The sequence below is a fragment of the Pinus tabuliformis genome, chromosome J, assembly GCF_031772625.1.
Source record: "Pinus tabuliformis cultivar Carrire ecotype Pingquan chromosome J, CPIR1, whole genome shotgun sequence".
In the NCBI taxonomy this organism is placed as follows: Eukaryota; Viridiplantae; Streptophyta; class Pinopsida; order Pinales; family Pinaceae; genus Pinus; species Pinus tabuliformis.
The window spans coordinates 447,881,264-447,908,460 of record NC_142295.1 but is presented as its reverse complement, the minus strand read 5'-3'; the positions used below and the strand labels follow the sequence as shown (position 1 = coordinate 447,908,460).

The 27,197-nt window shown below is 40.4% G+C and overlaps 1 protein-coding gene across 1 annotated transcript in view; it reads right to left on the bottom strand.

Annotated features, from left to right (window-relative positions):
* The window catches only part of LOC149227744 (3'-5'-exoribonuclease family protein), an 82,534-nt gene that overhangs the window by 19,029 nt on the left and 36,308 nt on the right, over nucleotides 1-27,197 (bottom strand). The window lies entirely within an intron of this gene.

The following is a 27,197-nucleotide window of genomic DNA, read 5'->3' as shown; positions in this document are numbered from 1 at the left end:
ACAACAAAAGTCTGTGACCAGTACTACTGGCTACTGCTAGAGTTGCCAACATCATCTAGCTCAGTGTTACTTGGAAGTTGGGAGCAGGAGCGAAAGTGGGGAGCGAGAGAGAAAACGGGAGTGGGAGCGACATTTTCAGAAGCTCCTGGTTTGGGAGCGAATCCCAGAGGAGTTCGACAACCAATGTCACTAACATCAAGGTACATAGAGGGATTGGTGCTCTTGATTAAATACGAGTTCCATACCCTAATACATGACAAAATTCAATGGAAACATTGCAATCCTCCAATCCTGAAATCCTGAAAAACTGATAAGTCTGCTGGATTTTGAATGAAATCTAAAATTCTACTTTCTCCATATGAAATCCAATGAGGCCGAAACCACTCTCAAACATCCTGAGTCATTTCATGGTAATGTTAAAAATTTAAGTAAAAGGATGAAAATGAAGATTAAGGAGAATGTCACTTTTACTTTAAGAATTTAACATTACCATGAAATTTGAATAGCATATCAATAGTAGAGAGCATTTGAGTATGTTAAATAGGGTTTGGGAGGGGGAAATGGACCCCAAATAACATTTAACTAATTCATAAAACACATTGGAGTTCAAACCAATCAGCAAACACTTCAAAATTTCATTAAAAAAATGTCAAATCGCTGTTTTGATGGGGTTACAGGCCATTGGTTATGACTCGGCCGAGTCAATACAGAAACGGCCGAGTTGGCCGAGTCAGCCATGACTCGGCTAGTCGAACTGTTCCAAGGGCCGGGTCACAGCAGAGGGTAATGGCTCGGATCAACCCGGCCGTTTCGGTATCGAAACGGCCGTTTCTTAAAACAATGATATCAACATCCTAGCATAGGGAGTACGGTAGTACGCGATGTGTCCATTGTAGTCCTATGGTCCCTATCCTCATTTCCCTACTCATTCGCTAGATGAGAGGTACTTCCCATGAGTCCTGGACTACATGGGTAGGATGTGCCGGCAGGAGAAGGTGAACCACTCATCCTGCTCATATGCCATAGGAGAAGGTGAACCACTCATCCTATGCATATGCCACCATGGGGTGTCACAAGGGAAGTTGAACCACTCACCCTGTACATCGCGCACCATTAGGGGGAGGTGAACCACTCATCCTATGCATATGCCACCATGGGGTATCACAGGGGAAGTTGAACCACTCACCCTGTACATCGCGCACCATTAGGGGAAGGTGAACCACTCACCCTATGGTCGCTCATCGCTCCAAGAAGTACCCCAAACCCTAAAGCTCCCAGAGCTCAACATCCATCTCATACGGGACCCTCATAAGAGGGTCTCTCCACAACTCCAAGTCATTCACAGAAGGTCAAGAATTTGACCTTTCCCAGGGGCTTTGTAAGAATATCGACGACTTGATCATCAATCCCAATGTGTTGGAGCCTTATTGTTCCCAGTTGTACCATATCCCGAATATAGTGGTACCTAATATCAATATGCTTGGAGCGGTCATGGAACACGGGATTCTCGAAAAGACGAATCCCACTCTAATTGTCGTAGAAGATCACAGTGGTATCCAGCACATGTCCAAACAGCGCACTAAAGAGCTTCCTCAACCAAACAGCTTAATAGGAGGCCAAACTAGCAGATATATTCAACCTCAACTGTGCTCAAGGCAACTAACTTCTGCTTGCTACTCATCCATGATATCGACGCAGAACTTAGAGAGAAGAAACATCCAAATGTGCTTTTACAATCCACCACACTGCCAACCCAGTCTGCATCAAGTAACCATGGGGCCTCACATTCCGACAGTGTATCTCAGTCCATAAGTGATTGTGCCCCGAAGATATCTCAAGAGATTCTTGGCAACAATCCAATGTATGTGATGAGGCTCGACCATAAACTGGCTCAATGTATTTACTGCAAAACATATGTCCGGGTGAGAGTCCACCAAGAACATCAAGGCCCCCACGAGTTGATGATACTCAGAAGGATTTCCCAAATCAGGCCCAACAACACTTCTGCATAACTTCTTGAAGTTAAGTTCCATCGGAGTAGTCACGGACTTGCAGTCCACCATCCCAAATCTTTCAAGAATCTTCACAATATATTTTCCTTGGGAAAGGAAAATCTCGCCTGCCTTTTGCCAAACCTCCAACCCTAGGAAGTAATGCATCAATCCTAGGTCCTTCATCTCAAATTCGAAAGCCAACTCCCTCTTACATTGACGAATAAGAGGGTCTGCACCTGTCAGAAAGAGATCGTCCACATATAGTACCAAGATGAGAGGTTTATCATTCTCAACCTTAAAATAAAGGTTTGGATCAGCTTCACTTCTCATAAATCCCAACTTCATTAGATAGCTATCGATCCTCTCATACCAAGCCCGGGGTGCTTGCTTCAACCCATAGAGGGCTTTCTTCAACCTGCATACATGTGACTAACAATCTTGAACTTCGAACCCCTCAAGTTGTTCCACATAGACTTCCTCCTTAAGTGAACCATGCAAGAAGGCAGTCTTGACATCCATCTGGTGTAGATTCCATCCTTGCGAGGCAGCAAGGGCTATAATTGAATGGATGGTGGTGTAGCGAGCAACAGGTACAAATACCTCATCATAATCTACACCTTCCTTTTGAGAGAAGCCTTGAGCAACAAATCTAGCCCTGAACTTCTCAGCATTTCCATCAACACCATGCTTGATCTTGTAGAGCCATTTAGAGGTGACAACAGATTTGTCCAGGGGTCTAGGGACCACATCCCAGACATCATTATTCATAATTGACTCGTACTCTTCATTCATAGCATCCTTCCATACTTGTTGATTCACAGCTTCTTCGAATGAGCAAGGTTCAGACTGAATAATGGTGCTCATAGCAGTTAAGTACCCTTGGTACCTATTAGGCTTCTTGCTTTCACGAAATGTTCCCCTCGGTGCAACATGTCTCTTGGCATCTTCAAGAGTTTCCCTCAACGATGAGGGTCCCCTTTGGGAGGAGGAGGGCTCATGAGGAGGAGGATTAATGGGATCCATCAGTTCTTCAACATCAGGCATCGGCTCATCCTACGAATCTCCTTGATTTCCTACATCTGCTTCTTTGTCCTTCCTTGGAATAGGAAGGTTGCTAATCTTCCTTAGGGAAGCATCCTCATCGAAGGTGACATCATGACTCAACTCTGCTTCTCTTTGACTAGGCACATAGATTCTATATGCCTTAGAAGTTTCACTGTAGCGCACAAAAGTTTCTTCTTCCCAGATGCCTCCAATTTACTTATCTTTTCTTTCAGCGCATGAAAGTATATGAGACTACCAAAAATTCTAAAATAAGAAACATAAAGTTTCTTACCAGTGAAAACTTCTTCGGGGGTTTCGGAGTCCAATGTTTGATGTGGGCATTGATTTTGAACGTACACAGCAATGTTTGTTGCTTCGGCCCATAAGAACTTTGGAAGGCTTTGATCATGAAGCATGGCATGAGTGGCTTCTACGATAGAACGGTTCTTCCTTTTAGCAACACCATTTTGCTCAGGAGTATATGCGGTAGTAGTCTCCCTCTTAATGCCAACTTCTCTACAATAATCTTTAAATTCATTTGACTCATACTCGATTCCATTATTGGTCCTCAATATCTTGATCTTCTTCCCTGTTTGATTTTCCACCAAGGCTTTGAAGGCAGGGAACCATGAGAATATTTCGTCCCTCTTCTTCAAGAAATATATCCAAGTTTTGCGAGAGAAATCATCCATAAAGATTGTTGACACCTAATCCTCTGCGATTGGGTGAATCTGGAATGTGAACAGTCATCAAGAAGATGCACTGATCAGTCACATTCATGTATATAACAATAGCTACCTAATGAAATAAATGCATCAGTTTTTCTGCCTAGTCTGGAGTTACTCCTGGTCTGACATGGTATCAGAGCCAGTCCTGAGAATAGTCGTAACTCCCTATACCTGAGCGCTGCCTCTGTCCTGCGTCTCATTGATTCTCTGCGCATGAATATCTGAGCGCTGCCTCTGTCCTGCATCTCATTGGTTCTCTGCGCATGAATACCTGAGCGCTGCCTCTGTCCTGCGTCTCATTGATTCTCTGCGCATGAATACCTGAGCGTTGCCTCTGTCCTGCGTCTCATTGATTCTCTGCGCATGAATACCTGAGCGCTGCCTCTGTCCTGCGTCTCATTGATTCTCTGCACATGAATACCTTGACTAGATTCCATCGCAACCCAAATTCGCTGCCTCTCCACTCAATTTCTGTAAATCATTCGGTTGGATCTATCCATCCATAGCGTAGAACAGATACTGAAATGCCTTTGAAGACCCCTTCCTAATGCCATGTCCACCTGTGTTTGGACAAGGAGCAGATAAGAATTTCCTGCGATCCCAAAATATCTGGTGGATGTATTAATTTCTATCTTCGGTGCAGTCATCAGAACTGTAGCTGCCTCATCTAATCTTCGGAGCTTCAGTAGTGCCTCTGCCTTGGATGCGAAGAACTGCCGTCCAGAATCAGCACCCGCCATAATAGCTGCATTGCTTTCTTTCAATACGGTTTTCCAGTCTCCAATCTTCCGAGCTTCTGCACACTTGGAGAGGTGCATTTCCACTGTTTGAACTTTCTGTATATCACTCCAATCTGACATGGTATGTCTCTGCGCATGGGAGACTCAATCTGACCAGTGTGAATAACATGAATCGATAAACATGTCAAACAAACGTACAAGCTCTGTGGCACTCAGCGAATTCTCCAAAATTGAATTCGAAGACCATTGCAGAATCCGTTGGTGATTGGTATTTCGATCGCAGTATTGTTAAGTATATTGCATCAGACGTTTTACTTCGTTGGTGATTGGTAATCGAGTTCGAATAACCGCGCTTGGAAGAGACTCAATCTGCTGAAACAGTGAAGACTGAGAGTTTACAACGTTTGAGTATTGTGCAATATCATTCAAAACATTTGAGTATTGTGCAATATCATTCAAAACTTTTAAAGCGTTTATATATTGTGCTGCTTTCAAAATAGTATTGGATGACATATTGAAGTGATATATTAATACATTGAAATGATATAGTCATATACTGCGCTGCTTTCAAAATAGTATCGCATGATATATTGAAGTGATATATTGATACATTGAAGTGATATAGTGATATATTGCGCTGCTTTCAAAGTGGTATTGCATGATATATTGATATATATTGAAGTGATCCCTTGTGCGTTTTTTCAAAACATAGTAGTATTGCATGATATATTGAAGTGATATGTACAAAGAAATGCTGATGCTTCTATCAAACGTTAAAGGAAAATAAAGTGCATAAGGTTGTGACATAAGGATTTTTTTTCCAGCAGAAGAATTTTTACAGAATGCATTCAATCATCTCTATGGTAGGGATAGTTCTCACTGGCAAGGAGAACTATCCTGAATGGTCCCGGATGATAAAACACACCCTCATCTTCAATGAGTTGTGGAAGGGAGTGTGTGTCGGAGAAGGAGACAATGACCCAGTACAGCCTACATCAGACAAAGAGCTCGTCATTTGGGATAACAAGAACAGCAAAGCATATGCATTAATCGCAGCATCTGTAAATGAAGAAGTAAGTCGCCATATTTCATCATATTCAACTGCCTTTGAAGCTTTACAAAAGCTCAAAGAACTCTATGACTCACATTCTGCACTTGAAGTTGTTCAGCTCATGATTAAACTCTTCACTCTTGAACTGAAAAATAATGATCCTCTTGCTCTTGCATCTGAAGTTAAATCCAAAATGCATGATATCAAATCCACTAAGGTTGAGCTGGATATCCCTCTTATTGCTTTTCTCAAGGCACTCTATCCTACTTACTCCAATTATCTTGAGTCTTTACAAGCAAATGGAAATCTTAAAGATATAACCTTTGACTCTCTTGTGAAAAAGTTTGCTGAAAGAGAGAAAGCCTTTGGAAAGAAGACAGTCCCTGAATCTTCTGAAGAGACTGTTTGCCTTGCTCATAAAGAAAAGCATCCTGCTCAAGATTCTACAAGAGGAAGAGGTGGACGAAGAGGAAGAGGAAGATACTTCAGAGGCAGGGGGGGCAGACATTCTCAAGGAGAAAAAGCAGATCTGCATTGCATTCGCTGCAAACGAAATGGATCACATGATGCTTCTACATGCAAGCTACCATGGGACAAAATTGAGCAGAAAAGAAACCAGCAGAAAGGTAAAACTGATGATACAGACAAAGGTAAAGCACCTGAATCCGCTCACTATATTGAGGCACAATGTAACATTGGAGTAAATGAAGATTTGTTTAATGCTTCACTTGCTTCTTCGAAAAATGATTGGTTGCTTGATTCAGGAGCAACGTGTCATATGACTCATAGGAAAGATTTTTTTGAAGATTTCACTGACAATGTTGATGGAGCAATATACTTTGCAGATCAGTCAAAAATCAAGCCATCAGGGCTTGGCACAATCAGGCTTAAACTGCCTGGTCTTCCAGACTTTCTTCTGGATCATGTTCTATATCTCCCACAGCTCAAGAGAAACTTGCTGTCCTTGGTCCACATCCATCAGCAAGGTCACTCCATTCATATGTTTGATGGCAAGCTTGAGGTAAGAAAAGCATCTGACCACTCACTTGTCATGAGGGGATAGAAGAAGAAAGGCTTCTCAAACTGCAAGGAACCTCTGCTCATGCACAACACTTCTCATATATTTCTCATCATGAAGAAGGTACACTTCCATCAAGTTTATTATGGCATGCTAGATTTGGACATTTAAACTATGACAGTCTTCGCTTATTGAAGAAAAATGGTGTTGCTGGTTTGCCTACAATTCCTAGGAAACATAAGCAATGTGATGCTTGCATTCTAGGAAAGCATAGCAAATAGTCTTTTCATGATTCACATTCAAGAGCACATAGGAAGCTTGAACTCATACATTCAGATTTATGTGGTCCAATGCCTGTTCCTTCTGCAAATGGAAATAAATATATCATGACATTTATTGATGATTACACCAGAATGTGTTGGGTTTATTTATTGAAGAACAAATCTGATGCTTTTCAAACATTCAAGAATTTTCATAAATGGATTGAAAATGATGCACAATCTCATATTGGGTCTATTCGCACTGATAATGGAAAAGAATATACATCAAATGAATTTGAAAACTATCTTCGCCAACATGGGATCAAACATCAAACAATTGTGCCTTATAATCCCCAACAAAATGGTGTAGCTGAAAGAATGAAAAGAACAATCTTGAATATGGTACGATCCATGCTTTTCTTCAAAAATGTAAAGATAATGTTTTGGGTTGATGTTGTTCTATGTGCTGCATATATAAAGAATAGATGTCCATCTAATGCTATAAGAAACAAGACTCCTTATGAATTGTGGTATGGACATGTTCCTTCGGTAAAACATCTCAGGATCTTTGGTTCCACCTGTTATGCTTTGATACCAAAGGTACATAAAAACAAACTTGGTGCTAGAAGTCGTAAGTGTATCTTCCTGGGGTATTCAAACACCTCTAAAGCATACTGCCTCTATGATGAAGTAAATAAAAAGTTTGTTGTATCTAGAGATGTCATTTTTCTTGAATCATCCAAATCTGACAATGTTGTTGAGCGGCAACTTGATCGCTTGGATAGATTTGCAAAAACGAAATCATTTCAAGAATTTGATAATCAGATTCCACATCTTGAAGGGGGGATTCCTATACTAGATCAACATGTGGAATCTTCTTCTGAAGCACAATCTCCCCTGCATGAAACTCCAACAACGGATGATGCTTTAAGTGATGTAATTGATAGAATTGGGAGACTCAATCTTGATTCAGTCCCAACTCAATCAACAGAGCAGCCTGGACCATCTCAAAAAGGTCCCCCAAAGTGGCTGACAAAGACACTTGAAAGTGTTCATCCTGATGAAATTGGAAAAACAGGACCCAGAAATTCAAACCGACAAAATGGAGGTGATGTAGATGACTCTAATTCACCTGTTGATATGGATGTTACTTATGATTGTGAATTGAACTTGTCTACAGATTTTGAACCAACTTCCTTCAAAGAAGCTGCTTCTCATGATGAATGGAAAGAAGCGATGCAAAAGGAGTATGATTCTCTCATAAAGAATGGCACTTGGAAGCTGGTTGACCCTCCATTTGGAACCAAACCAATTGGCTGCAAGTGGGTCTACAAGAACAAGTACAAAGCCGATGGCTCACTTGACAAGCACAAAGCTAGGCTTGTGGCAAAAGGTTTTGCACAGAAGGAAGGGGTCGATTATGAGGAAACTTTTGCCCCCACAGCAAAATGGGCCACCTTACGGACACTCTTTGCACTAGCAGCTCAGAACGGTTGGAAAGTCCATCAAATGGATGTAAAGACTGCATTCTTGAATGGAGATCTAAAAGAGAATGTTTTTATGTCCCAGCCTGAAGGATTTGCTGTGAAAGGACATGAACAAAAAGTATGCAAACTTGTGAAGTCCTTGTATGGCCTCAAACAAGCACCGCGAGCCTGGTATGAAAAACTAACTGAGCATCTTCTGAAACTCAACTTCAATCATTTTGATCTTGATGATGCAACTTTATTTGCCAAGAAAATTGGCAAAACAGTTGTATATCTTGTGGTATATGTAGATGATCTTTTAATGACAGGGAACAATGAAAGCTATATTGCATCCATAAAGAAAGAATTAGGAAAAAGTTTTGAAATGACTGATTTGGGCTATGTTCATTACTATCTTGGCATTGAAGTAACCCAACATCCAAAATCCATATTTCTTTCTCAAAAAGAAATAAATTGGAGATTTGTTAAACAGATTTGGCATGACAGAGTGCAATCCTCTTTCTACTCCAATGGAACAAAACTTAAAGCTCACATCTATTGAAGGAAAGGAATTTGAGGATGCAACAAAGTATAGACAGCTTATAGGAAGTCTCATCTACCTCACTACTACCAGCCCAAACATTTCATTTGTTGTTGGAATCCTCTCCAGGTTTATGCAAAAGCCTTGTGAGGGACATTGGTCTGCTGCAAAAAGAGTTCTAAGGTACTTGAAGGGAACTCAAGACCTTGGAATCAAGTATACACAGGTGGACGACTTCAGCTTGATTGGATACTCTGGTTCAGACTTCGATGGAGACAAAGAAACTGGAGTATCTACTTCAGGATATGCTATGAGTCTTGGATTAGGAGCTGTCTCTTGGAGATCACGCAAACAATCAGTTCCAGCAGATTCCACAACAGAAGCAGAATACGTGGCAGCAGCTGAAGCAACGAAAGAAATTGTGTGGCTCAGGAAAATTCTTGAAGATTTGCAGGTAAAACAAGTACAATCAACTCCACTCATGATTGACAACACCTCTGCAATAAAGTTGGCCAAGAACCCAAAGTTCCATGATCGTACAAAGCACATCAATACTAAATATCATCTGATCCGACATCATGTTGAGGCCAAAACAATCCATCTTTGTCATTGTTCCACAAATGAGCAAATTGCAGACATCTTCACCAAAGCGCTTGGAAGAGAAAAGCTTGAAAGATTCAGAACGATGCTTGGACTCGCCAACATCCCTTCAGATTAAGGGGGGGAATGTTGACACCTAATCCTCTGCGATTGGGTGAATGTGGAATGTGAACAGTCATCAAGAAGATGAACTGATCAGTCACATTCATGTATATAACAATAGCTACCTAATGAAATAAATGCATCAGTTTTTCTGCCTAGTCTGGAGTTACTCCTGGTCTGACAAAGATGGCATAATATAAATATCCTTCCAATGAGTTCACCGGCATTGCACCAGATAGATCAGAATGAATCAATTGCAATATGTCAGTAGTCTTACTATCACTTGAGGGGAATGGTCCCCTTGTATGCTTTCCTTCGGCACACTCCTGACAAACACCTTCATGTTCTACTTGAAATTCGGGCATACCTGTCACCATCTTCCTTGCATCGAGTAGAGCCTTAGAGTGAAGATGAGAAAACCTTCGATGCCATGGTTCGGATTGAAGAGATGTGTCGCAAGACATGGCTCCCAGTGGACTTCCTCCAACTTGACATAGACCATCATCCATGAATCCAAGAGTAAATGCTTCTTTGAAATTTCTTTTCCATACACGTACCTTTCCATCTATGAATGTCACCTTGAATGCTTTGTCTTCCATCACCAAGATAGACACTAGATTCTTCTTTAGATCAGGTACATATAGTACTTCTTGAAGATGAGCGGTGTTACCTTGATTCAATTGAAGGGTAACATTCCCAACTCCCTTCACGGGATAGGTGGCATTGTCTCCAAGGATAATTTCCAAATTTGTATCCTTCTCTATCAGATTTGAAAGAGCTTCCTTATACTCGTGAACTGCCTTGAGGCACCACTATCGATCAACCAATTTCTCAAAGTATCCGAGGGGAGACAGTAGAGAGGGCAGATATAAGATGAAATTCCTTTTGCTTAGAATTTACAACAATAGACTCATCATACCTAAAGTTTCCTGTTCTTTTAGAAGCTCGATCATTTCCAAGTTGAGTAGCGGAAGCATTCCTTTTTCCCTTTGTTGTTGAACCTACCATTCCTTTCACTGTTGTTGTTGCCCCTATAATGATTGTGATCATCATCATGAGATGTGTCCCTTCTATTTGGACACTCCCTGGCATAGTGACCAAACTTGTTGCAAACGAAGAATCTTCCCTTCCTTCCATTTTTGAATTCCAGTCTTCCTGGACTTTGGTTCTTTGAACCTGCATTGTTCTTCCTCTTGTTCCTATTCTAAGGCATCTCCAATTCCATCATCCTTGTTTCTTCTTAATAACATCTAGTCAACAATTCTTCAAAACCTGGAATTTTGTCGTTATTGAGAATAGTAGTGTTGAACACATGCCATTCGGGAGGAAGACCTCCAAGGGCAATGAAAGTGAGCTCCCTGTCAGCAATAGCTTCACCAATCGAAAGAAGATCATTTTTTATCTCAGTAATCCTTATGAAGTAGGATTGAATATCCTCACATTTTCCCTTCTTTATATCCTTCAACTTGTTCTTGAGGAAAAGAATTTGATTTGCATTGCTAGATTTGAACATGCCAACCAACCTGTCATATATTTCCTTTGATGTATTCAAATCGAAGATGTAAGCAACTAAGTGCTTATGAATAGAATCCCTAATGATCTTCTTAGCTTTGACTTCACCCTTCTTGTACGTTTTCTTAGCAGCAACCAATGCATTTGAAGGAGGTTCTAGAATCTTTCCCTGCACATTATCCATGACATCTTGCTCTTCTAAAGTCAAATCAAGAGACATATTCCATGCATGATAATCAAACTTATCATGAAGCTTATCATCAGACTTGAAGTAGGATGTGGAGGCCATTGAGACGTGTTCTTGATCAATGATTGCTCTTCACTCTTGCTTGAGCTTTGTCTTCACCTCAGCTCTGATACCATGTTAATTTTAGGATAACAATGGTATGTTCTATGCTTAGAGCAATAGAAGGGCAGTGTCTTCATAAAAGGTAACATCTCTACTTACTTCTACATCTCTTTGACAAGGTACATATATTCTATATGCCTTTGAATTTTCACTATATCCAACGAATATACCTTTCTTCCCAAAAGCTTCCAACTTATTCCTTTTCTCTTTAGGCACATGAAAATATATAGGACGGCCAAAGATTCTAAAATGGGAAACATCATGTTTCTTACCAGTGTAAACTTCTTTCGGTGTCTTGAAATCCAAAGCTTGATGAGGGCTCCTATTTTGAACATATACGACAGTGTTGGCAACTTCTCCCCACAATAATTTTGGTAGACCTTGATCATAAATCATGGAATGGGTGGCTTCCATGATTGTTCGATTTTTCCTTCCAGTAGCACCATTTTGCTTTGGAGTGTATGGAAGAATTGTATCCCTCTTAATGCCAACCTCTCTGCAACAGTCATTGAATTCATTGGATCCATATTCGGTTCCATTATCAGTCCTCAACGTCTTGATCTTCTTCCCTGTTTGATTCTCTGCCAATGCCTTGAAAGAACGTAACCACTTGAACACTTCATCCTTCTTCTGCAAGAAATAAATCCACGTTTTGTGTGAGAAGTCACCCACAAAAAATTTATAGTATGAGTCTCCTCCTAATGAAGTTATGGGCAAGATACCAGACAGGTCATAATGGATCAATTGAAGAATATTAGTTGTCTTGCTTTCACTAGAAGGGAATGGTCCCTTTGTATGTTTCCCAGCTACAAATCCCTGACAGATTCCTTCATGGTTCATGTTAAACTCAAGCATCCCTGTGACCATCTACATTACTCAAGGTAAGGCTTTGTAATTTAAGTGGGAAAATCTTTTGTGCCATAGCTGACATTCAAGAGAAGTATCACTTGCCAAAGCTACCAAAAGACTTACAAAAACTGAAAAGAACTACGTGAACGAAATTAACTCAGTCATAGTAGAGATCTCTCACTTCCTCCTCCTTTGATTTCCTCTTTTCAGGTTCTTCCAATTCTTCATTGATATGCGCTTCATTCCTTTCCTTCTTTTTCTTGTTGTCCCTCTTGAGTTTAGGACACTCTTTCTTGAAATGTCCATATCCCTAACAACCATAGCATTGGATCTTTGAAATATCGATTTTCTTCTTTCTCTGAGGACCAAACTTTGCAAACTTTCCTTTTCTCTTAGCCATGGCAGCAAATTCTTGAACTTGTTCATTTCATCCTACATCGTTTTTTGCCTTCAACCTGGTTTCTTCAATCTTACATAATGACCAAAGCTCACTGAATGGGGTAGCTTCCTTCTTTCCATAGATGCTTGATACAAAGTTGCCCCATTCCTCCGGTGGTGCATTGAGCACAACGGTGGTCATTTCTTTGTTGAACATTATTTCCCCCAACTCTTGTAGCTCGTTTCTTATTTGTGATACCCTCATAAAGTATGAGGCTATTCCTTCTTCCTTTGATAGCTTCATCTTGTATAGCTCGGTTATCAAAGATATCACTTCTCCTGCAATGCTTACGAAGAACAATTCTACCAGCTTATCATAGATGAATTTTGAATTGTCCAATTTTGCTACATATAGGATGAGAAAATCCTTGATTGATGCGATAAGGATTCTTTGAGCCCTGATTTCCCCTTTCATATACTTCGACAATGCTTGAGCTTCCTCTTGTGATGGTTTGGAGATTGAACTCTTAATATGCATAATAACTTCATTCTCTATGAGGATCAAATCCATCCTCTTCTTCCATGCAAGGAAATTCGATGGCCCAACCAATTTATTGCTTTCCTTGCAGAATGAAGTCATTTTGATTGTAGATTCAAACATAGATATAAAGATACTTACTTGTCAAGTGAAGATGTTCCTTTGATGATGATATCTTCAACTTCATGCCTTCTCGAAGATGTTGATAATAGAAGATGTCTTCCTTCAAGTATGCTTTGAAAAGTGATCCTTTCAATGAGGGAGATTGCTTTGATTTCCTTGATGATGATGATGGCAATGCTTCTTCTTGCTTTCCTTGGATATAGAGACATTCAAGATACTTCAATGTGTAGTCCTTCTTTGACTGGAGGTAGGGTCCTTGAGGTCTTCTTTTCCTTGCGATGACGGATTGTAAAATGTGCGAGCTTCACAAGAATGCTTCAAGTGTAGAACCCTTCTTTGGATGAGCTAGGGTTTTGAGGTCTTCTTAGATACTCCTTAGTTCCTTCCTTCAAGATGATGAGTGGGTTAGTCCTTCTTGATGATTTCCTTGTGCTCAGCCCTTATGTATCCTTCTTCAATAATGATCTTCAAGCTGCCTTTTCTTCTTGTTGTGGTCACCTTAGCTCTGATACCATGTTGAGAAATCTAGGGCAGCTAGATTAAAATATTTCTCTTACTTTGATAACTACTTGTGATGTCTTTTTACTTAACTTGATTAGCTTCTTCTTTAACTTGATTATTATTATGTTTTCTATCATCAAACAGCTACCAAACAATGAAGATCAAAGAGACAAGAGAACATAAAATGTAGGCTGCTAGCCAAGGCCAAAAAACCCACAAGAATTCTTCTCTTCTTATAGAATCTTTAAATGACAAATTCCAAGACTTAAGACCCTTGACAAAGACCCCTCCAAGACCAAGTCAACCTTTCTTCTTAATGAGCTTTCATTTTAGCAATTTCGACCCCAGCAACTTCTTCAGCAACTACAACCCTAGCAGCTTCTTCTACAACTTCGACCCCAACAATTTCTTCTACAACTTCGACCCCAATAGTTTCTTCTGCAACTTCGACCCCATCAACTTTGCAGCAATTCAATTTGCCCAATAACTTTCCAGCAACTTCAACTTGCCTAGCAACTTTCCAGCACTTCGACTTGTCTAGCAACATAACTTGCCCAGCAACTTTCCAGCACTTCGACTTGTCCAGCAACACAACTCGCTCAGCAACTTTCCATCACTTCAACTTGTCCAACAACACAACTTGCCCAACAACTTTCCAGCACTTCAACTTGTCCAACAACACAACTTGCCTAGCAACTTTCCAGCACTTCGACTTGCCTAGCAAATTTCCAACAACTTGACTTGCCCAGCAACTTTAGAAACCCTAACACAAGAGAGAGAGAAAGAGAGAGATCCAAAAACTTCAATCTTGTTTTTCTTTTTCTTATCCTTGATTTTCTTCCTTTTCCAACTTCTTTCTTGAAGAGATTGAACTCGCTTATTCTGTGTCCAAATGAGATCGAGTTCCTTCTTATATATAGGGGTATGAATTGCTTCCTTGAGGCCGACTTGATCTTTTCATGTAGGCCGACTTGCTTGAGGCACCATGACAAGGTCTTGGAGGGTCTTTGACTCTAATTTGACTCAAATAATTTTTTCTTTACAATATGTAACATGCCCAAAAGGGTCTTCCATACATGACAATGACTCTTATGACTTGTTGACTCAAAGACAAGCCCTAGAAGCACTCAATGGGTGCTTGACCTATAAAATAAATTTCCCTTGAGCATGAAACCCATGCCTCAAGAATGACAATAATAAATTTATTTTTCTCTTTACATCAAATACATAAAATCATGATTACATTTATCATTATGAAGACCAAACCTAGTTACATATTTCAACACTTCAAACTTGTGGTTGACTCCTGTGGTCAACCCCTACAGTCAAACCCACAGTCAAACTTGCGGTCAACCCGCCCTCTTCTACGATCAAACTTGGCCAGAAATCTCAATCAAATAGTAGGTCAAACTCAGTCAAATAGTCAAGAACTAGTTCAATCATACCTCCAAGCATCTTCTCCTTTGACTTCACACATGTGCCTGGAATAGAAGAGAAAAATATGTGATGATCCGAATTGGTCAAATGAAGATGTCACATTGTGTATTTATACTTGTCAAATGGGTGAATTTTGACCAAGGGTCACACCCTTTCATGGTGGGGCCGACTTGACGATTTGGAGCCTACATGAAGCCCAAAAATAAAAAATAAAAATCATTTTAATTTCCATAACTCTTCTAGGCCAACTTAGGAGGCCTATTGGCATGTGAGAATACCTCCTGATGCTACACAAAAATCAACACTTAGTAAACACATGGCCAAAAGCCTAGCATGAGCTCTACACCACTCACTAGCATCACTCAGATCCTCAAAATTTCATGCTACATCTAAAATGAACTCTTGAATGTTCCAACCCCAATCAGCAAGAAATTGCTACATCTTTAAGGGGTATTGAAAAAGCATAAAACAAGATTGGTCTCCTAAGTTATGCAAGTAGAAAGATAAATCATGAAAGTAAAAGTTGCACCAAGGGGGTTGGTAAAAGAAAGCCGAGAAAAGGGGTAACTCATGCCTCCACAATTGTTCCTTCTTCTGATAATAGTACTCAAAGATGCTAGAAACCCTCTAGTCGATACCATGGCTATGTCTATCTTCCTTGAAGTCTTGACCACTCCATGACCATCATTATCAAATGCACCTATGAATTGATGGGTCTACTTGTGCATGTCATTCCCCTTGGGGGCTGGCATCTAGATAGACAATGAAAGGCAAGATTTGTGTGAACTGTTCTTGTGTGCCCCTAACATTAAATATGGATGACAATGATACTTTAATGGTTTTTGTCCCTAATGATGTTGATCTCACTTGATCTTGAGGGCATGTTTTTGGTGGTTCATCACTTGTGCAACAAAGATCCTTTCAAAGAAGACTTGACACATATCTAGCACCTTTCAAGAGGATGTTTTGCCCATTTTTGACATCCAACATGACATTGTAGCCTCAGTGTTGCCCTTATCAGATGGGCGTTGGGCATTGACAAGACTCCACATAGTTGTATGCCCCTAGCTACAACTCCAAAAGTTGAAATGATGTGTCGGGAAGCCAAGGCGTTGGCCTATTTGATGATATGCCCAAATGGACCCAGGATGCCCCTAGGCTAGACTTAAACTTGTTTGATGGAGGTTGCCTTGTTCCAGAGCCGAGATGAGGACGACTATCATTGAGATGACTTAGGAGGACTAGTACATCATGCCCATGTGCCAACGCTTGCCTCAGAGAATTCCATGTCACCCTATGTACCCTAGAAGGGTGACATAAACCTTCTTGGAGATGACATCATGGTAGAGGACGAGTTATTTGGAAATATACCCATGCACTTTGATGATTTCTTGGAGTGAGAAGCACTCATGACCCTATTTGTCACTTGATGGAGATTGTCCATTTTGAGAGGATGATGCCATTATAGAGATCTTCTATTCCCACACATGTGAGTCATTTTGATGCATTTATCATGTTTTGAAGCTATCCTAAGGTTGATGTGTGACCTATAGGCCTAGTTGAATGCTCAAGTAAACTTTTGGGTATTTTACTTGTAAATTAATGAAAAGTGACTTGCTTACTCTCATATAAATAGAGAAGAGTCACTTTCATTTTGAATCATCACGTATCACAACACTTCTCTCTCTCTTGAGAAGCGCACACTAACCCTCTTGTTCTCTTTTGTTTTGGATGCAATGTGATCTTTGTTGAGAAATGTAACTATGCTTGGTCTTCATAATTATATATTTATTGTAAAAATGAAAAAGAGAAAAAGAAAATTATTTACGAAGCATGGGTTTCATGCTCCTTTTATTTGTCAACTAGGTCAAGCATGTTCTTCATGCTTCTAGGGTTCATTGAGTCATTTAAGTCTTTGTCATATGTATAACACCTTTATGGGAAAATTGTATCAAGAAAGAAATATTATTTTTAAGTTTGAAGTTTCATTTTTGGACTCCCAACACCAAGTTGGCCCTGCTAGGGAAGTCGGCCTAGAAGAGGCCCATTTGACCTTTGAAAAAGGTATAAAAGGGAAGAGTATTCGACCTATTTGGCATCCATCTTCAAGCAAGTTCAATCTGCACCAAAAACATAAGAAAAAGGCAAGCAAAACTAAGGAGAAAGGAAGAGAATCCAAGAGAAGGAGAAAAGTTTGATCTTTGACCTAATTCACTCACATGTGCGAGTTTTTCTAGGGAATCTGTGTTGATTTTGGGTAGCATCGAATGTGATCTAGCTCCGAAATTTTGTGGAGGGGCTAGGACACATGAGATCTCCAAGACTCAAAAATCGACAGGAGAAATTCCACACAAATGAGGAGTTATTAAAATAATTAATATTTTTAATGGGGTTCCTAAGTCTAAACTATTAATGGGTATTAATAAAAATATGGGTGAGAAGCTTCTAAGAGACGAAGATCAAGTTTGTTTTAATCTTAGTCGTTGATTAGGGACTTAATCTCGGTTGTTGATTCATCAACAAGAAAAGTATAAGAGAAGGCTTCAGGGTCAATTGGAGATACACCATATTGATCAGTCAGTTCGATTTTTCTGGGGTGTGGTTTGCTGAGAAAATCGAACAGGTGATCTGAGTTGCAGCAGAGGGGCAGGGATAGTTGGGGTTGGAGGATCTTCTCCAGGACCTTGAATACTCAACAGAGAGAGGCAAAGATACACCAGAGAAGGAAGCGCAGACCAAGGGAACCTCACGCTAGGACAAGAGGGCCCACACATTGCTTGATGCAGTGCCAACGCAGGAGAAGAGTTGCCCTCCTGCAGAAGTCTGAATTTAGCCGAGGAGCAGCAGGATTAGCTGAGAAGGCTGACGTCAAAGCTCCGAGATGCAGAGGAGGCAGCGCAGAGCTGACGCAGAGTCTCAAAGTGCTCCACGCAGGCCCACGCAACTACTGCGAAGGGGCAGCGCAGTTGTAGCTAGGGATAGTTAGTCCAATTGCCAGATCGGAGAGATCTTTCCGGGTGAAGTGAGGTAATCTCACTTAGGTTTCTGCCAGTATATTTTATCTCTATAACTAGATAGTCGAGAGGGCATCCAGAGTTGTATTCAGAACTACTGCTTAATAATAGAAATCCCTCAGAGCCGCTGCATCGATTTTCCCGCATTGGGTTTTTCCGAGGACGTTTGTCCAAAAATAATGGTGTCCCTTGTGTGTTTGTCTCGTATCTATTTCAGTTTATGATCTGTATGTCAGTGTAGTTTGCAGTAGTGTTTTTCATCACTGTTTATAAATTAAATAACTTGTTGAATGTAATAACAAGTAGGAGATGATAAACCAGTGATTGCAGTAGGATTTCTGATGTGTAGATTCAGAAATTTTCACATGGTATCAGAGGATTACAGATCATAGGACGCTGAAGACATCAGCCGAGAGATCCAGTGAATTTGTTGCAGAGAAGCAATTGTCCCGAGTGACAGCGTTGTTTCAGAGGCAAAGGAGCAGTTGAAGGAGTGACACAGAGCCAAAGAAGTGACGCAGAGGCTCACGAAGTGCCTGCATCAGCATTTCAAACCTGTAGAGGGTGACGCAGTACCCGAGAGGAGCTCACACAGTGACTACGTCAGCTCTCTAGGCCAACGCAGTGCCTGAGAGGCTCAAATCAGTTGTCGGGGCTAGAGAGCAAATTCGATCAGTGGAGTTGGTGGGACGTTGTTGCCATTGTTGTTGGTGCAGAACAGTGCCTGTGGAGACAAAGCCGAGGTAGAGGGAGTCACTGCCTCGACATATTTCTAGCCAAAGAAATCTAGATCTAGGTTGCAGCAACAAAGGAGGATTGGAAAGGAGCGATTCGACATTTGGCCGGAGGATTTCCGTGAAGGAAATCAAGACTCAAAGGGAGTCTAAAGGAGCTTGTTCCTTAGAGGATTTCTAGCGCCGAAGATATCCAGATCCTAGTCTTGTAGGATTAATAGTAGGAGAGGGAGAAGAGAACCAGTCCTATATTTGTTGAGCACAGATGGCAATGAATGGACTGGGGGATCTGGGGGATCAGGACAGATTGGATGGAGCATGCAATTTTGTCATCTAGAAGGCCAAGATCCTGGCAGTCCTAGACAAGAATCGCATCAAGGACTATGCCTTGAAGGTAGTTGTTGTTCTGGTCGATGCAGATCCACTGAAGAAGTACGAGGAGGCCCGGACGAAGGCTAAATGCATGATTCAAGATGGCGTCAAAGATCAGGTGGTCCCACACATTGTTGTGAAGGAAACAGCAAGGGAAATGTGGGAGACGCTGACCACCTTGTACCAGGGGACTTTTGTTCAACAAAAGATGTTATTGGAGAATCAGTTGAGACAGTACCAGATGCAGAAGGGAGAAGAGATCGATCCCTTCCTTCTCAGGTTTCAAGGGATTCGAGACCAGCTGACTTCCGTGGGGTCTACACCAGATCCTGAATTCATGGTCAGGATTGCCCTGAATGCAGTCACCGAAGACTGGGAGGCATTTGTCCAGAGTATCTTGGGCAGAGCTTCTCTCCCCAGTTGGGAGGAAATGTGGGCATCTCTTCAACAAGAAGAGATCAAGAGGCTGACCAAGGAAAGAAGTAGCAACAGAGGAGCCCGGGTCAAGAAGGAGGAGGAGAATGTAGCTCTCGCATCATCGGGACAGCATGGGCAACAGAATAGGAGGAAAAAGGATATATCCAAGGTCAAATGCTTCAGGTGTGGTGAACTAGGACATTTCGCCACTCAGTGCCCTTGGAAGAAGGGCAAGGAAGAGGCTTCTGACTCGAAGCCTGCCACAGTGAAAGCTGACAAGGAGAATGATGACAAGGATTGTGCCATGAGTGCTCATGCACATCTGGAGAAGAGGTGGGGCGACACCGAATTGTAGTCGGGAGGACTACACAAGGGCAGGATCCTTGAGGTGCCCAAACTCTTGGATCACATACAGCTACAGGAGCCCTTAACGACAGTAGGAAAATGACAGGTGTCAGTTAGTGCGGGTGTGATGGAGCAACAATGGCAGAGCTAGAGTGCCAAAGTCTGGAGCAGGATAGTGGATGTTGTAGCAGTGCGAGAGGCATAGAGCAAATTACAGCAGCGCAGTAGCAGCAGAGGGTCAACACATATTAGCAGCAGAGGTGGCTTTAGCATCACAAGACATCCATACTGACTGGCATGTCAGTTTTTGGGTGAAGTTTCAGTTACTTACTTCTCAGTAACTGAGTTGCAATGCAGCAATTAGTAGTGGCAATGTTATGGGTAGCATGATGCAGCATTTTGAGAGGGAGCTGCAATACAAATGTAGCAATGACAATGGCAGAGTCATGGGCAGCAGTACAAGATGCAGCAATGCAGTGGATGAAGGGCAGCAGGCCAAGCATCAACTGCACAGAGGATTGATGTCGTGGATCAGTGTGATGCTTCTATTGGGGAGTATTGCTAGAGCACATTCCTCGCTAATAGGGAGTGTTGATTTTGGGTAGCATCGGATGTGCTCTAGCTCCGAAATTTTGTGGAGAGGCTAGGACACATGAGATCTCCAAGAACTAGAAATCGTTTGGAGAAATTCCACCCGGATGAGGACTTATTAAAATAATTAATATTTTTAATGGAGTTCCTAAGTCTAAACTTAGGAAAATAAAAATATTAATGGGTATTAATAAAAATATGGGTGAGAAGCTTCTAAGAGACGAGGATCAAGTCTGTTTTAATCTGAGTCGTTGATTAGTGACTTAATCTAGGTCGTTGATTCATCAACAAGAAAAGTATAAGAGGAGGCTTAAGGGTCAATTGGAGATACACCATATTCATCAGTCAGTTCGATTTTTCTGGGGTATGGTTTGCTGAGAAAATCGAACAAGTGATCTGAGTTGCAGCAGAGGGGCAGGGATAGTTGGGATTGAAGGATCTTCTCCAAGACCCCGAATACTCAGTAGAGAGAGGCGGAGATACATCAAAGGAGGCAACTCAAGGGAGGTTGACGCTGGGCCAGGAGGGCCCACGCATTGCTTGACGTAGTGCTAGCATAGGGGAAGAGCTTCCCTCCTGCAGAAATTTGAATTCAGTCGAGGAGCAGCAAGATCAGCCGAGAAGGTTGACATCAAAGCTCCATGAGGTAGAGGAGGCAGTGCAGAGTTGACGCAAAGTTTCAAAGTGCTCCATGCAGGCCCACGTAGCTACTGCGAAGGGGCAGTGCAGTTGTAGACAAGGATAGTCAGTCCAGTTGCCGAATCGGAGAGATTTTTCCGAGTGAAGTGAGGTAATCTCACTTAGGTTTTTGCCAGTATATTTTATCTTTGTAACTAGATAGCCGAGAGGGCATCCAAAGTTGTATTCAGAACTACTGCTTAATAATAGAAAACCCTCAGAGCTGCTGCACTAGTTTTCCCACATTGGATTTTTCCGGGGACATTTGTCCAAAAATAACAGTGTCCCTTGTGTGTTGTCTCGTATCTATTTCAATCTATGATCTGTATGTCAATGTAGTCTGCAGTAGTGTTTTTCATCACTGTTTATAAATTAAATAACTTGTTGAATGTAATAACAAGTAGGAGATGATAAACCAATGATTGCAGTAGGATTTCTTGTTAATTTTAGGTATGTTCTATGCTGATAGCAAATTTACTTCAATTTTCCATATTAGCTCAATATCAATTCCAGATTAGCAATCACATTAAGCATGATAGTAAAACGTAGATAGAACAGAAACATAAATCACAGAAGACAAGCCAAGACAAGAGGACACAAGATGTGGCGCCAGCGAGGGACAAACCCCAATGTGGGGAAACCCTTGATCAATTCTTCTTATGTTCTTCAATAGTTCAGCAGAGAGAGAGAGATAGTACATATACATCAGAAGTCAGCATCTTGATTTATCAAAATAAGAGCAGAGATCTTCTCTAAGAAGATGTCACATGAGGTAGCTGATCTAGACACAAGTGATTCCATCACCTTGATGTACCTATCATTGTGTTGCACCATGTTGCATCATCATACCATGTCCATCATCACTATGCTACACCATGTTGCACCATCACCATGTCCATCATCACTGTGTTGCACCATGCTACACCATCACCATGTCCATCATCACTATGTTGCACCATCACCATGTCCATTATCACTGTGTCGCACCACGCTGCACCATCACCATGTCCATTATCATTGTGCTGCACCATGTTGCACCATCACTGAGTTGTACCTCATCATGTTGTGCCCAACATGTTGCTCTTCATCATCATGTTGTACTATTCATCATGCTGCACTATGCATCACTGTGTTGCACCACTGTCACTGTGCACTATGTTGCACCATTCACAATGTTGTACCCATCATTGTACATTATGTTGCACCATTCCATCACTGTGCACTATGCTGCACCATCATATTGTTGTACCCATCATTGTGCACTATGTTGCACCATTCCATCATTGTGCACTATGTTGCACCATCATACTACTGTACCCATCATTGTGCACTATGTTTCACCACTCCATCACATCATGTTGCACCCCTTTACATCATGATGCAGCATTCATCATCATGCTGTCTTCAAACTAAGATAGCAGCACCAAGGTAGTCCTAGCTATGGTGCTATGGCCTACGGCCTAGCACATAGCAATGTTGAAGAGAATGTCTTTGAAACTTTACTTTCATCAAACCATGAAAGAGTGCAGACATATATATCACTGATATACAGGCAGATCCATATACTGTCCTCGTCTGAAGTCATTCCTCCGAGAGATTGTATATAGGATTGTTGTAGATAACATCCTCACATAACAGCGTATTAGATTTAGGCTTCCATAACAGCGTATAGGAATTAGGCTTCCATTCCATGACAGCGTATAGGATTTAGGCTTCCATAACATCGTATAGGAATTAGGCTTCCATTCCATGACAGCGTATAGGATTTAGGCTTCCATAACAACGTATAGGAATTAGGCTTCCATTCCATGACTGCGTTAGGCTTCTCTATTAGGACAACGTAGATGCTTCTCCATCATCTTCCATAAACTGCGTTAGGACTTTCATATTAGGGCAATGTAGATGCTTAGGGCACTCATTCTATGGCAGCATATCCTCTTAGTGACTCTTCCTTCCACTAAGACCCAAACAAGTGGAGAGGAAGAGATCACAAGAGAAAAATGAATGTGACTCAAATGACTAACAAGCCACCTTTTATACTAAAACGTTGAGCACAAGTGGGGCAATTTGGTTGTTGGTCGACCTTGATGAATTGTCCCATAACACAAATAAATTCATATCTCCATGAATACATGTCGGAATCAAATGATCTTTAGATCAATCCTACACCTCTCAACGAGAGGAATCCAAGAAAAATATTTGTTGCCATGAATAAGTATACCCACATGGAGTTTGTCCCTAGTTGCCAATTTTAACATTTCTGATGTGTAGATTCAGAAATTTTCACAATCTGCTACTGCAACAGTCCGAAGTTGCAGGCCGAGAGTTGCAAGGCCGAAGTCATAGGCCGAGACCTTAAGAATTGTTGAAGGAAGATACTTTGACCTTCATTGACTTGGATAGACTTTGACTCTTTTGGAGAAGATACTGGAGGGCTGACTTGGTGTTTGGTGGAAGTCCTTGGTCTTGTTTTTGGGGTCTTGGTTGTCTCACTTTCACTTGATTCTATATAGAGAAGAGTTTGTTTGGGTTTTCCCCTAGGAGAGGGGTTTTGCCCTGGCTGAGAGCCTATATCTTGTGTCTCTTGTTCTTGTGATCTTCATACATTTTGAATTGGTAATTGCTTGATGAAAGAAGAAATAATAATAAAGATTTAAAGGCCAACATATAATCACAAGTAATTATCAAAAAAAGAGGAATCAAAACCCTAGTTTCCATCTACATTGATTTATCAACAATTTTGTTGGAGCGAATTGTCTTGGGAGGGGTATTTTTGCATGAGGCGACTTCTCTTGGATTGACAAAGTGATTCTTGATTGAATGGCATTAGTTTATTGCTGATTTTCTTTCTTCTTGCATGCAAACTTCCGAAATTAGGGTTTCTATGTACCATATGAAAAAAGTGCAATATTGTTTATGAAATCTTGTTTCTTTATGCTTTGCAATATTAGTCTTTCAAGTATCCATCAAAGGACTTATGTATGCCTGCTTTGATCTTAAATCTCCACTTAGAGAAAGTCGCTAGGGTTTCTATGAGAAGCTTCATATTTGTCCACCCACCTCATCTAGGGCCCTCTATTTTTGACCTCACCATCATTCACTCCATTGCCCAATCAAGAGAAGGCACTAGACTAGCTTGTGGTGGTCATTTTAATTTCTTCCTTTTCTCTTCAATTTATGGTAACTAGGGTTAGGGTTAGCTTAAATCTGCATTTAATAGCAATTTATTGTCCATTTGTTATTGCCCTATTGAAATTGATTGCATTTAATAAATATAATAAAGGAAAAATTCGGCATTAATTGCATGCTATCACCCCAAAATTAGGACTGGCGTCTTGATTTTAATTGTTGTCATATGCATTTTCAGCGATTTAAAACCATTGTTTACTAAACATTAGTTTGCCCCCTTCATAGCCTTTGCTCCTTTGTTGATACTATCACTCATATGCTATTTTCTCAAGCTGCTATATGCCATTGTATGCCCTAAATCTGCATATCATAAAAACCCTAACTTATAGCAACCTTATTCTAAATTATAAAGGTCTTAGAAAAGTGTACTTGAACTCTAGGCAACTATTATCTCAGCCTTTCAATGCTTGGCCAGTACCTTTTCCTTCAATTAGTAGACCTTGCATAACCCTTGAGTCCTCCTTAGTTGAACATCTTGTCGGTGACCTTTGTAGGGAAGCCTCCCTTGTGGGGATAATATCCACCACTAGATAGCTGGAGAAAAGCCACTAAAGTGACAGTTGTGGCTAGTCTCTTGTTGCCATAAAACCTAGGTTGCCTAGTGAGGTTTTGCACTAGGCCTGCTAGATTTTGCGGTAACAAGTCCCAACAACATGATTGTGAGAATACTACATTCAAGGGTAGACTCTACCTAGAAAAGAGACATCTAAAAGATGCTTGTCCAAAAAAGATATCCATTCAGGTAGAAGAAATTCATCCTTCCAAAGCCAATGAAAAACTTGATGGATTCCAAAAATGCATTCAAAGGAAAATAAGAGATAAGTGGTCAGAGACACAACCAAAAAGAAAAAGAGCTAAACCTCATCATCCTAGATCAGCTACTGACAAAGAGGAAATTCCTAAGCATATTCATATTCAAAATTCTACAGTTGGGTAAGAAGATACAAGAATGCAAGATCCAATATCAGCAGAGCTAGCGAAGCAAGGAATTCCATCCATCAAAGCATCAGCATCAAGTTCCCATATAAAAGTCGAGCCAAAGAAAAAAATGAAGGAACAAGGATAAATAATTCTAAGCTTAGATATTGCTATGTTTGAGTCTTTCAGTCTGAACTGCTTAACAGGTATAGCCGGCATAGCTTGCAGTTCTGTTCGGTTAAGATAAACTTGTTTTTGTTAAAAAAATATATCGACGAAGGAAACAACATCCATATGCATCTACACATGCATAAGCACTTAAGTATTTAACCACAGTTAACCCAGATAAAAACAGTTAAAAATTCACCATGTTTAGACATGGTAAAAATTTGATCATGACATTTTAATTAGCTACAATTAAAATCTGATCATATTTGATTACGGTTACAAACTGACCCACAATTAAATTCCGTCCATATAAAATCCATCTGTCCTTTTGTTTTTGTGTTCAAGTTGATAAATTGAGAACTTTATCATGGCAAATTATCTGTCACAGGATAATTATCCAAGTGTATGTGTGTGCATCCACATGTGGATGTGTGTAAGTTTGATGTTTGAACAAGTTATGAATCTAGGTATTGTTTTGGCATAAGACTGCCTTTTAATGTGGTTAACTGACATTTTTTCAAAAATTGAAGACTGACTGCTTTCAGAATTGAAAGAAGTACTATTTTTTGCCACTATTTTTTTGAGGTAAGAAATGGGCCTCAAAACAAAAATGTACAACAAAATTAATTTTATAAGAACCAATAGGATTCAATATGATGGTGTCAACCATGGGGATGATTCACCATTTTTTGAGTATAAAAGTAAAAAAAATTACCAAAAAAATAACTATTTTTTCAACTTATCTCCCTACAATTTTACTCAAATTTCGAGTGGGAGCACTCGTAGAATACAGAATTTAATTTTGCATCCAAGGAGTACCCATGTTGCATACTTTCAATGGACCCTACTACACAAAAATTATGAAATACATAAAAAAAAATGTGGTTGCAACCACATTTTTCATCTATTTCACAATTTTCATATAGTAGAGTCCATTGAAAGTATGCAATATTGGTACTCCTTGGATGCAAAATTAAATTCCGCATCCAAGAGTGCTCTCACTCGAAATTTGAATAAAACCATAGGGAGATAAGTTGAAAATAGTAATATGAGTTGAAAAAAATAGTTTTTTCCTTTTTTCCCTCCAAAACTTGATGAGGTAATCTAATCTTTTTTATTATTTCCACTATTATTTTATAATATTCCTTAGAAGGCCCATTTTAGACCTCAAAATTTCTCTAATGTCTGAATAGTGTAACTCTTATTGTATTTGCAAAATGATTATTTAGAGCTGTTTTTTTCTATACGATATCAGTACAGAGTTTATCTTATCCTTGCACTGTATCTTAGCAGCTTAGCAGTTGTTTGCCAATGCCATGGGATAGTACCAGCACATCCGTGTAAATAAGTTTAAACAGAAATTTTCAATCTAGGCACCATCTTCACTTAAGCATGACTGCAATTAATGTATTTAACTGACATATTCTAAAAAATCAGAGTAACTTCTCTCAATAACTCATTTCTAATTTTTCAGGTGTCAAGTATTTGATATGTATTAGTAGTCCAGGTAGATAGAGTTTGCTACTGTTTTCCTGTCATT